Here is an 11,417-nt window from a genome sequence, read left to right on the forward strand (position 1 = left end):
ATCGTAAGATGGTAATAGTGTAAGAGATTCAGAAGATGAACAAAATGGAAGAAATAATGAGGAAATAGAAATTCCTATTTCATCGTAAGTGTTAAGTTATGTTAACGCTATAAAATTGTATGCAAAAACGAATGGGGAAAATGAACTGCATGAAAAGGTTGTAGAATTGGCGTTCTCTTCTAACCGCATGAGAAAGCCCATTAAAAAAAACGAAACAGTTGAAATTGGACACTTTCTTCAAATAAATTTGGTTAAGATTTTGTGTACTTATGTATATTTTGAATGTCTATTTTTGTTCTTATTCTGATAAATATAGCATAAACAATATAATAACTTTATTCACAAACGTCATGCTTCCCTTGAGTCAAGCAAGTTTAACGTTCTGCTAAAAAATTATATATAATTAAGGAAATGCATTTTCACTATGTTTAAGCCAGAAAACCTGCTTAAGCCGGAAATTTTACTCGGTTCCGTGCGATTCCGCCTTAGACAGGTTGTACTGTATCATGTAGAGAAACATATAAATGTACAAGGCTTTAACTGCGAGATCACATTGAGCTATCTACTGAGTCCACCGAGGGTAATCGAACTGCTGATTTTGGCGTTGGAAATCCGTAGACTTATTGCTGTACCAGTGGGGGACTTTTAAATTTGTTATGTTTCATCTTTGCCTTATTAATGAAGGATATATAAAGGCTCATTTTATTTATTTTTTCTTATTCCTATGTCTCATATTAACAATAATTTGTACGTGTTTTGTTTGTTTGTTTTTAATTTCGCGCAAAGCTACACGACGTCTATATCCGCTAACCGTAACAAATTTACAGTGTAAGCCCAGAGGGAAGGCAGCTAGTCCTCGCCACCCACCCCCACCATCAACTCTTGGGCTACTCTTTTGTCAACGAATAGTGGGATTGATCGTAACATAATAACGTCTCCACGGCTGAAAGAGCAAGCATGTTGAGTGTGACAGGGATTCGAACCCGCGACCCTCAAATTGCGAGTTGAGCGTCTTTAACCACCTGGCCATCCCGTGCTGTGTAACTCCTTTAAAATAATAACAAAAATAGTTGTATTAAGTAAAGAAATGTTGTTTAAAAGGTTTAATTTTGTGATGCAATGTATGTTTTGATTTATGTATTGGAGTTAAAGGGTTCATGTTTTGATTTTGTTTAATCATCATTATTAAACTGTTTTCTTTTGTGTGTTATATCTGTAATCAGTGTTAAAGGGTTACATGTGTTTATAGTAATTGTTAAAGGTTTTCTGTTAGTGTGTTTGCTTGCGTCTGCGTTGATGGATTTTTTTCACCGTGTATTGCATTTCTTTCTTAAACAATTTTAAGTTTTTGTAGTGAATTTTCTTTGTTTAAAGGGTGTAACGTATATATATGACATTCAGGGGCAAAAAACAATAACAACACAAGTTTAAACTTTTATTGTTTTTTAAAGGCCGGATTAATTATAAGTTTTAGGATAAGCCTGAAGTACATATGAAAATAATGTGTGATATATGAATATACTGTGTGTTTGTACCTTCTTGTACTATCATAGGATTTATGTTGATTTATTATTTATCCTGTACATATACAAGAGTTACATAACATATGAGTCCCGCTATGTCTGCGGAATTATAAAGCGAGAACTTGGGATTCGATATCCGTAATGGTCATGGCACAGATGGCCCACTATGTAACTTTGTGCTTAATTACAGACATGATGTATGGATGTTAAGCCATTAATTTGATATCTTAACCTCTCTCATATACAATATCTTCTCTGCCAACTGGAAAATTATTGCTGAACGCTCGTTGTGCTGTCGATAATTTTGTCCTTCAATGGTTGTACATGTAATATCTGAGGGTTATGTTTCACCTATGTTATAATGACAATTATCAGTGATTTCAATAGTTGCTCTAAGTAAATGTGATGTTTTTTTCAAACTAAAGAATATTGGATTTAGGTTGTCTGTAACAGGATCTTGAAGGAAAAGTCGCCAAAAATATCCAGTAAAAGTTGCAGTTCTCATGTTGGTGATTAGTGTTATAATAAATGTTGTTTATTTAGTATTTAGCTTTTTGACCAGTCTCATTGGTTCATTTAACACCAATCTCAGAAGATATTTAATATTATATGTGATCACAAATCTCCATTTTGCAGCATACCTATGCGATAATTCGAAGGTTTAACTCAATTTTACCTGAACACACCACATGCTTATCATTTTAGTGCTAGCCCACCCTGTAAATTGAAAGAAATTTAAATTGCAACACGGAAATAAGTCCCATCATTGAAATAGATGGAAAAAAAGATTTAGAGCAAGTTAAAATAAAATTTAAAAGTAAACAAAGTTAAAGTCATAATAAAACTTTCGCTATCTTATAACATACGATGTTTTTCCCTTTACACCAATATTTCATCTGATGAAGGATTAGAAACTTTAAAGTCTGCAATAAATCTTTCTAACCATATAAATCTCAAACAATAATCGATCTTGCCAGCCTAGTTTTAACTCTGAATAACTCATAATTTAATAACGACACTACATTCAGGTTAACGGTACTGCATTGGTACCAAACTAGTTTTCAATCATGCCAATATTTTTATGGGTCATATTGAAAACCAGCTTTTACAACTCAGCCCTGTAAAACCTCATATATGGAAACGTTACATAGACGACATACTTTTCATTTGGGCAGCTGGTCTTAAATCACTTAAATAATTTATCACACATTCAAACACCTTTACAAAACAATCAACTTTACTTGCGATTATTCTTGATGTCACAGTTTTCTAAGAAACGCAATTTTACACATTGACTTGTACAAATAAACCTTCAAAGAGATCACAATACCTTCCCTATAAAAGCTGTCACCCGTCTCACAGTATATGAAGCATTACTGCCTACAGTCAAGCTCTTAGAGTTAAAAAATATATACTCAGATTAAAACAGATTACAGAAAACACACTAGGGATATAAAACAAACCATGTTACAAATAGAATATAAAGATACCGAAATCAACATACAAATTGAAAAGGCCAACAACACTTAGCGGAAAAATATCCTAAATCAGAGTAATGCTAAACTTTCAAATTGAATTCCTCCTATTATTACCTATAAGCTTAAATGTTTCATGAATTCTGAAAAAAAACCCACCAAGAAACATTTTCATCTTCTATAGCTTAACACGGACCGGCATGGCCAGGTGGTTAAGGCACTCGACTCGTAATCTGAGAATCGCGGGTTCGAATCTCTGTCACACCAAACATGCTCGCCCTTTCAGCCGTGGGGGCGTTATAATGTGCGGTTAATCCTATTATTCGTTGGTAAAAGAGTAGCCCAAGAGTTGGCGATGGGTAGTGATGACTAGCTGCCTTCCTTCTAGTGTTACACTGCTAAATTAGAGACGGCTAGCGTAAATAGCCCTCGTGTAGCTTTGCGCGAAATTCAAAACAAACAAATAAACCATAGCTTAACGATTGTCGATTCAAAACTAACTTGGATCAATCATGTGAACGAAATTAAAAATAAAGTCTGGCGAAGAACTAACTATGCTGGGAGTCTAACTGGTAAAAACAGTGGACCATCTACAGATAACATTCTAAAAATCTATAAAACATATATTAGACCTGTAATAGACTATGCAACTCCAGCATGGATAACTGTAAGCAATAAAATAATTAAAACTAAACTACAAACAATCCAAAACACACTCCTCACAACTGCATACAGAGTTCCAAGAACTATATCATCTCAGTTCATTCACAAATACTCGAACATACCAACCATACCAGATAGACTCCTACATATTACAATTATGTACTTTAATAAGAATTGGATGAAAAACGAATTACTATGCGAACTAGACGGGTACCTCATACATGATGAAGCTAGTCCTAAATATCTCTTCCCAGTTAACTTATATTTCAAATATAAAAATAAATAAAAAATATAAAAACTTTAAATAATAATAAATATTATAAACTTTAAATAAAAATTTAAAAAAATATTTATAGTTTCTTTATTTATGTATTAAAAAAAATGCCACCAGCAAACTTGACATTCTGCTAATAGAATAAAAACTGTATACGAGCCAAGATACATGGACATTGTCCTGAAAAGGACCAAATAAAATTCAGTTCACAGTCATAAATATCAATCAGCCAAGAATATAAATACGGGAAGGAGGAAGAGGTCATAGAAAACCTGACCCTCCAGGATATGTACCCAAACACCGACGACATTCATTCATTAACGATTGTCTTAAACAGATATTTCCCGAAGTTCCCGTTGTCTCCTTTTGAAAAACAGAACTATAAAAGATATCCTTGTTCACACAAAAGTGAATTATATCCTACCTAAGAAACGGTTATCGTTATGCAACAAAGCCCGTTGTCAAACCTGTAAATTCGTAAAAAAACACTGATTCATTTTCTGTATTCTAAAGACAGCTGGTAGGTGTATTGAAACTTTCTTGACCTGAAGATGACTTAAGAAAGTCAAAACGTTGTTCTGTATTTTATTTTAATAAAGTTTTAATACCCATACAAACCGTGTTGAAAATACATTTTTTATTTTAAGTGGGTTTCTAGTCATCACGAATAACTCATTTTATAACAAACATAACCAAAGAAACTTTAAAATGTATAAAGAAATCACTTGTAAAACAAAAAACACCATTTATTTTATACAGTGAAAACATGTAATAATCATTATGTGGGACATACACAAACAACTTTAAGAGAACGTTCTTACAATCATAAATCTTCTATTAACACCAAAAAAAAATAGTTCTCTTACTCAATACTTAAACCAACCTGGTCATTCCACTGATGCTACTCTTATTGGCATTGGAACAGGATTCAAAACTAAAGCAATTAGAGAAATAAATGAAACTTATTGGATTACTAATCTAAACATTGTTCAACCTTTTGGAAGTAATATAAATCCTTAAATCACTGATCTTCCTTCATTGGTTTCATCTCTATCAGGGAAAGAAAAATAATTTTATTCTTTGGTCATGAAATATGAAAGCTGAATTTCTTAAAACTTACTATTTGTTTAAGATAATTTTTTATACCTGTTTTTTTTTTTATAAATTGATTAGTATAACCTATCTTTTCAATCAGGCTCCAGATGTCACTTTTATCTTACTTAAACACCTAAGCATGGTTTTAAGAATATATGTTTTTCTAAATTAAAGTGGCCCGAGGGTCGCGGATTCGAATCCCGGTCACACCAAACATGCTTGCTTTTTCGTTGGTAAAAGAGTAGCCCAAGGGTTGGCGGTGGGTAGTAATGACTAGCTGCCTTCCCTCTATCTAGTCTTACACTGCTAAATTAGGGACGGCTAGCGTAGATAGCCCTCGCGTAGCTTTGCGCGAAATTAAAAAAAACAAACAAACAATCTAATTTTAATCTAAATTAAAATATCCCTAACGTTTTTACATACACTCTCGCCACCGGCTATATTGTATCAGAAATGAAACGCTTACAACAGCACATAGAGAAATAAAAGTTTCATGAAAAGCCAGATGACCTTCAATGATGTAAATAAACTCTATCTGTCTCTCGTTTGATTACACCACTACTCCCAGTTTGTTTTTGAAGAAGGGTCTGCCTTTCGAAGGCGCTCGTATTATATGGTTTCTATTTCATCTCTATCAAGACTTCTTGAATCTACGTGTTTTTTCTAACATCATGATTATAACATAATATTTAGAGACAAAAAGAAACTTATCTATTCATCTATGCTGTTCCATCTTCTAAACTAAACTAAAACTATCAAATAACTAAATAAAGAAAAAACCTCCAAGCCAGCTCTTATCATCCATATAGTTATCAAATTTCCTCTTAAATGCATTTACATTTACTGCTTCCACAGTATCCGAAGGCAATCTATTTCAAAGGCTAACTACCCTGTTAGAAAATTAAAACTGTCTTAGTTGAAAATTGCTCCTACCTTCCGAAATTTAACTTTGTGTCCCCTAGTCCTATTATTCTCACTGTTAATATATGAAGAAATATATCACAAAAGCTAAAATTGAGTTAAGTAAGTTATTTTTATTTTTGGTATAGTAAGTTTAAATGGCTGGTCAGGTGTAAGTAAATAAAAATAATGTTAAAAATAAGAACAATGTCACCCTTTATAATTCAATGACTTGAAGAATCAAATTATAAGTTGTGATTTTTTAGTATATTAATCAAAATATTTGTTAAATAATTTAGAATATTAATTTAGTTTGCTTGTTGTTAAGCGCATAGCTACACAAGAAATTATCTGTACTGTATCCTTAGAGGCAGAAAATTGGCACCATGAATGTTGGATATTCTTCAATACTTAAAATATAAATTTACTTGAAAGAGCGAAAGACGACCTGAATGCTATACATATAATATAGAAATCATCGTCTTAAGAAGTCTATTGTTTTGTATTTGTGAATAAAATTAAGGACATCAGACAGGACACAGGGCGACTTATATTTAAAAATGTTATGTTTTTTTTCAGGTTTTGGCATCATTAAAAACATTTAAGAATTTTTTTTTTCAATTGGCAACAAAGAGAAGAGGCATATTTGACGGACTTTATAATAGGTTTTTGTTTTTTTAAATAGAAAACATTAAACTTATGATGCGTGTCAAACTGAATCAGTTTGCTTGTTTTTGAATTTCGTGCAAAGCTCTTTGTTTGTTTGTTTTGTAATTTCGCACAAAGCTACTCGAGGGCTATCTGTGCTAGCCGTCCCTAATTTAGCAGTGTAAGACTAGAGGGAAGGAAGCTGTAAGACTAGGCTAGGAATAGGGGATTGACCGTCACATTATAACGTCCCCAGGCTAGTCGCGACGCGGGCGCGAACACCACCCACCGCCAACTCTATGGGCTACTCTAATTTAGCACTGTAAGACTAGAGGGAAGGCAGCTACCAACCCACCGCCAACTCTTGACTCTTTACCAACGAATAGTGGGATTGACCGTCACATTATAACGTCCCCACGGCTGGGAGGGCGAGCATGTTTGGCGCGACGCGGGCGCGAACCCGCGACCCTCGGATTACGAGTCGCGCGCCTTACGCGCTTGGCCATGCCGGGCCTGTGCAAAGCTCCACAGGGGCTATCTGCGCTAGCCGTCCCTAATTTAGCAGCGTAAGACTAGAGGGAAGGCAGCTAGTCATCACCACCCACCGCCAACTCTTGGGCTACTTTTTACCAACGAATAGGAGATTGACCGTTACATTATAACCCCCCCTCACGGTTGAAAGGTCGAGCATGTTTGGTATGAAAGGGATTCGAACCTACGACCCTCAGATTACGAGTCAAGCGCCTTAACCACCTGGCCATGCCGGAACAAACTGAATCAGCTACAAGACGATGGACCTATGAGCTAAAGTAACGCTAGTATTAACTTAATGTATTAATTTGTTTTTTTCGGCATGATTAGTTCTGAATGTTGACGTTAACATACAAATTATAAATGCTAAAGATTTGTGTTCTCGTACAAAGCTACACAATAGGCTAAAGACACTCTTTCCCTTTCTGAAAATCGAACCTGAAGTTAATTTAAGCGCTGTAACTTCGTCAATTTATACGATGACTCACTCAAAGACATAAGTATTAGTTTCTTTATTCGTATATTGTATAACAATGCCGGCAGTATAATCTTTGTAAGTACATACAGTTGTATACAAATAGGGATATTTTTGTTTTTTCTCAAGTCTAATTAAATATGTATAAGGGTGGGGTAGTTCTTTTACTATATTATTTATTGACAATTGTCCAGATACGCGATACCAGTTATAGTAAGTAGCATTAAAACTTTAACACCAGAATTAGAAATAAGTTTACACGTACCAAAGAAGTGGTTAATGTAATTAATGTTAGAAGTAATAGTCTGGAGCCCATAAAGTTACGCCTACAAGTAGTTGCAAAAGAAATAATTCACTTTGACAATGTTAGTGAACATTGATAAATAATAGCTACATCTGTATTTCCGTCTACTTATTTTATCACAATATTGATTTAACTATCACCTACTGACACTTAGTTTTTTACCATTTGTATGTCCTGAATGTAAGATTTTGTAGTCACTGATTAGTCTCTCTTCCACTCTTCTTCTTCAAAGCAATGAACTGAAGCAGCTCGGATTTTGTGGTGAAAACCTTGTGGAGGCTAGGAAAGACACGATAAAGACACGATACTTTACACGATAAAGTATTTCAGGGTCAGCTGTCACTAATTTCTTTCAAGAACAACGGCTGCCTTGTCAAAATTAGCAGGAAGTTGCATGGCAGAAAACTGGCATTAAGTGGAAAAACCAGTAAACTAAAGCTTCAATATATGTCAATGGTTGACGCAATGAAACGTTTCCTGAAAGCAAAAAACAAACAAACAGGAAACTGGCTTTTAAAGTTGACTGTCATACAAAAGATGCTGACATACTTAGTCACTGCTGGACACAATCTTTACACAAAATCTGCTTATCTTTACCTGCAACTGATCAACCAACTTAAGAAAACCCATTGTGATGTTCACAGGGATGGACACTACGTTGCATGATGTAACAACATATACTTGGCTGGCCTTTCATCTGACTTAACTATTGAACAAACTCTGCTGCAAAGTGTAGAATCAACTGGGAGATTAACACGCAGAAAAAGAATGATCAAGTCATAACGTGCAAGCTGGATCCTGTTCTTGCCAGCATGTGCTAAAATGAGCAACATGATGCAAGACGTCACGAGAACATATCGACGTACAATTGATTAACACATACAGATTGGATGCACAAGAACGTTAAAAATACCTACAAAGCAAAGGACGTCGACCTTAAAATAATTAAAAGCATAAAAGGTCAGATCTCACCCTGAGAAAAAAACAAGTTATGATATTTAGGGGGAAAGAAAGTAGTGAAGTTCGATGGGACATCCATATCAGTCAACCCACAGCTACTCTTTTAGCATTTATTGGCAGCAGCTAATGCGGCTTAAAAAGACAAGGAGAAGATTTTCCTATGCAAACTTTGCAGCTTTCCATTTTCGCTATTTAACTCACAAATGTTTCTTTGGCAGCCAAACAAACTATCGCCAGCTGATAAAATCCGAGAGCTTGTTAAAGACATCACCCAAGATGACCACCATCAAATGATGTGGAGTTTGTGTTTAATAGAGGCCCCCTACTGCAGCGACTGATCATTGACTTTTTTTTCAACTTTTCAGTGAATTAATCCCAAGGCAGTTACCAAAAGATATCCTATCTCAAGTAAGGTAGGAGACTACAGTACATTTTGTGCCTGACGCGATGCTTCAATTCACAAAAGACCTGTTTCTGACAAACAAGGAGAATTAGCTGAGCTTTATTCACGCATTTGGAGACGCTTTGCAAGCATTATCAGGTACTATAATTCATACCAAGGGGATGCTGATTTTCAGATCATCATAGAAGTAACAAACTTTGCCAAAGATAACAATAAAGCTGTCATTGGAGAAATAATAGATCTTGTGGTGCTGTTGGAACATCACACTGATGTAGCCTCAAATGATATCCTTCACTTCTCAATCAAGCAAGGAAAAGCCAAAAATACTTGGAGCATGAAACAGCTGGTCACTACTCTTGGAGAATTACGTCATCTGCTTCTGTTAGTACATGCTTTCACAGGTTGTAACATGACCTAAGGGTGTTTTGATATCGGAAAGGGTGCGAAGCTCAAACACGTACAGAAGAATGCAGACTTTCAAAATCTTGCATGTGCCTTCCTTCAGGAACTGCAGCTTCTTGAACATGTGCAGTTAGCAGGTAAAAAAGCCCTTGTTCTGCTGTACAATGGAAAAAATCAGAGAATTTATAATGACTGCACCACCGACTGTTCTACTGAAAAGTAGCAGTTGGAAAGATGCTTTGACAGGTCTACTCTCTTCAGTTGACTTCAAAGCAGCGAAATTCCATAGCCTAACAATATACTTTTAAGTTCAATAGTGAAGATGAACTGATCAAGAATCAACAGAATGCGACTGGAAGATGGAGAACTACATACTTGTGTCAGCCATGACTGACTTTCCCGCAATACCAGCAGGCATACTGAAGATGATTCAATGCACTTGCCGCAAAGACTGTGACACGAAGCACTGCATTTGCAGAAAACATGTTCATTGGGTTGCGGGGAGGGTCGTGCTATTCGCTTTGCCAGTTCTCGTTCCTTGACTTTGGAGTAAGACGCACACAGGTTTTTTTTATTGATTCATAAGTTGATTGTATGTTCTGACCATGTACAAGGACTATACAGTAATTTCCACATTGAACTTTGGAATCCTAGTTTAAACAAGAATGCATATTCTTTTATTTTCTTTCAAGCTCTTTGAAATGAGATTCTACTACTAACTTCTACATCATGAGGGTATACTTTATATGATAGTGTGCATAATGAGTATTAACAAATAACATTATCAAAGCCAATATTACTTAACAATATTTGAATAAATTATTAATATTATCATTTAATTCTTCCACTTTATTGCTAATCAAAAAAGAATTTTCAATGCTTTTCCAAGAAAATACTCTTTACTTGATGGTGTTTACAACGGAAACAGCAAGTTGGTAGATTTGTTTATTTGTGACTTCATCAAAATTAATATTTCCAGATTATACAAAGTCGCAGAAAATATAAATCCTTTCAAAGTTAAAATGATTCATACGAATATAAAACAGCAGACAGAAATTATTTTACGATTTGTTTTTAGTTATAATATGCACTACATGGCCAAAAATATGTGGACACCCCTTCTAATTAGTCTGTTCGGCTATTTCAGCTACACCCATTGCTAAAAGGTGCATAAAATCAAGCATAGAGCCATGCAATCTCCATAGACAAACATTAGAAGTAGAATGGATCGTACTGAAGAGTTCAGTAACTGTCATAGGATGCTACCTTTCCAACAAGTCAGTTCATCAGATTTCTGCCCTGCTAGAGCTGCCCTGGTCAACTGTAAGTGCTGTTATTGTGAAGTGGAAACGTCTAGGAACAACAACAGCTCAGCCACACAAGTTCACGTGTGCGTAGCGCGTAAAAGTCGTCTGTTTGCATTTGTAACAGTCACTACCGTGTTCCAAACTGCCTCTGGAAGCAATGTCAGCACAAGAACTGTTCGTCGTGAGCTTCATGAAATGGGTTTCCATGGTCGAGCAGCTGCACACAATCTTAAGATCACCATGAGCAATGCCAAGCGTCAGCTAGAGTGGGTAAAGCACACTGCCATTGGACTCTGGAGCAGTGGAAATGCATTCTCTGGAGTGATGAATCACACTTCAGTATCTGACAGTCTAATAGACGAATCTGGGTTTGGCAGATGCTAGGAGAATGCTACCTGCCTGAATGCATAGTGCCAACTGTGAAGTTTTGTGGAGGAGGAATAATGGTCTGGGGTTG

This window comes from Tachypleus tridentatus, chromosome 7 (genome assembly GCF_004210375.1).
Source record: "Tachypleus tridentatus isolate NWPU-2018 chromosome 7, ASM421037v1, whole genome shotgun sequence".
NCBI classification, from domain to species: Eukaryota; Metazoa; Arthropoda; class Merostomata; order Xiphosura; family Limulidae; genus Tachypleus; species Tachypleus tridentatus.